The sequence below is a fragment of the Lactuca sativa genome, chromosome 4 (genome assembly GCF_002870075.4).
Source record: "Lactuca sativa cultivar Salinas chromosome 4, Lsat_Salinas_v11, whole genome shotgun sequence".
In the NCBI taxonomy this organism is placed as follows: Eukaryota; Viridiplantae; Streptophyta; class Magnoliopsida; order Asterales; family Asteraceae; genus Lactuca; species Lactuca sativa.
The window spans coordinates 48,818,143-48,820,734 of NC_056626.2; positions in this window are offsets into that span (position 1 = coordinate 48,818,143).

The following is a 2,592-nucleotide window of genomic DNA, read 5'->3' on the forward strand; positions in this document are numbered from 1 at the left end:
ATCAGATTTGATGCCGCAATGGTGGTAGCAGGGTTGTACAATCTCTGCTCAAATGCCCAGTCCGACCGCACTTGTAGCAGCCGGAACTCCCTACCTTGCACACCCCATCATGCAATCTCCCACACTTGCCACATTGACCGTGGCTCTGTTGACTCCTGGATCTATGATCTGAAACCTTGGGCTTTTTGCCCGAACTACTTGTACCCGAAACCGCCTCCGGCTTCCTCTTCTTCTCCATCTCAAGGTCAATCTCCCTCTCCCGAGCCCTAGCAATCATGTCATCCAGCGTTTTACAGCTGGACCGGCTCACAAACTGGCGGATATCACTCCGTAGCATCTCATGATAACGGGCCTTCTTCATTTCCTCATCAGCTGCATACTGAGGAACGAGAAGAGCCCTCTCCCTGAACTTGGCGGTGATCTCCGCCACGGTCTCTGTAGTCTGGGTGAGGTCCTGAAACTCCCTGGCTAACTGTTGCACCTCAATAACCGGTGCAAACTCCGCCCTGAACCTGGTAGAGAAATCAGCCCAGGTCATGGCATATAATGTTGCATCATCTCCAATGGCATGTCCGACCTCCTCCCACCAATCCTGTGCCCTGTCCTTCAGAAGACAGGACGCCAATCTAACCTTGCCCCCCTCGGGACACCTGCTCGTGCGGAAAGCGTTGGCCACATCCGCCAACCATCTAGTACTCGTTATGGGGTCCCGCGCCCCGTGATAATCCGGAGCTCCACATGCCCTGAACTCCCTGAAAGTAAGCATGCACGACCCCATCATAGCCGCCACCTTGACATGGAAGGTGCCCACCTCTCATCCATCATCTCTAGAATACCCTCCTTGATCGAACCGAAGATCACAGGAGTCTGCTCAAGTATCACACGAGTAATCTCTGAAGAAAGAAACTCTCTGGTCTGCTCATCCATACGCTCGGCCCCCGAGCCTGATCCTGATCCCTCCCCGGCACCTGAACTGCCGCCTGCTGGCCTCGAACGCAAAACCACCATTTTGAAACGCATCAGGGCAAACATCAGAAAATTGAAATATCTCAAGGGATCATTGATACTACTACTAGCTTTGTGGTCTTGTCTCAGCCTTCCTTGATTTGAGTACATATCCTCTGCTTTCAGTAGTACGGGCCCATACTACCTTCCACATCTATCCGTACTTTCCTCAAGTACTACCTTGACTCCACCAAGTCACTTCTACTACTACTGATCTCTGCTACTCTCATCCTAGGCTTTCCCTAGGAAATCTCTGACTCCACCCAAACCAGTCCTCAGCTGTTGAAGGTCTCCTTGTAATGCTAATTAGCCATCACCTGAATACCATCACATGTGATGAGGCTCAGATAATCCTTTGAGTAAAAGACTAGTCCTTACAACGGTTAGACTCAAACAAGAGCTGCGCAATAGGGCCAAATCCAGCACTCTGAGATTATTCAACCCTGATCACATGTGGCGTGACGTATTTACCTAACGGCTAACTCCCATCACCAAGAGTCCTACAAAGCACAAAGCAAGCATCATTCGGACACAGGAAACTACTCAAGCAAATCTATTCTCATAATGAGAAACTGTACTAGCATACAATGCTAAGCTCATACTATCAGGCATAACCTAAACAGGCTATCCTACGATTGTCTATGCAATACTAGCATGCAAATCTGGTAAAGCTGAAACACATATAGCAGGCACATAAGGCATCCTTCTAAATCCTTAGTCATATTCTAGCATGCTGTTCTACTGAAACTGAAACTGACAATCATAACATAAACTTGTATGGGTAATTTGGGAGTACTTACTTGAAAAAGAACAAGAAAAAGGTTTCTATCTTTTGGCTAAAACAAAAAGTTTTAAATCAAAAGCTACATACGGTTTCAAAAGTATGCATTTATTTATATATAAGTAAAAACTACAGTTTTATAAGTCCTAAGGAGTGCTAGTGTCAAGCTTTTATAAGTAAATATAATTTATTGAATAAACCCCAAACATATAAAAAAAAATACTTTGATTTATATAAGGGTTATTGTCATTGTGGCCCAACAAATTTTCATATATTGGTTTAAATAGTCCCTCGTGACTATTTTTTACATTTAAGGGGGCACGCACTTGTGTTTTACCGTTTGAAAATGTCCTTTAACCATTTTAGTCGGTATTCCTGTCTAGTCACTTGTAACACCCTCAAAATACGACCCAAATTTTTTTTTTGTTTAAATTAATAACAGAGATCATAATACTGAATATCATCTAATAAAGCCATACGCCGCGTATCTCAAAACCATAATAAAATATCGTGAGAAAACTGTATCACAATTCACAACTGTATCAAAACACATCTAAGAATACTGAATCAACTCCCAGGACAAAACTGAAGTTGTGGTGTGTGCAATGCCATCATCCCGAGCTCTTCCCTTTACTTGCGGAAATACCTGAAACCAAAACTAAAACAGTAAGCACGAAGCTTAGTGAGCTCCCCCAAATTACCACATACCATACAAACATATAACAATTACTGGGCCTTGCCCACTGCATCGGACCGAAGTTCGGAAACTGCATCGGACCAAAGTCCGGAACTAACCAGGGCGTTGC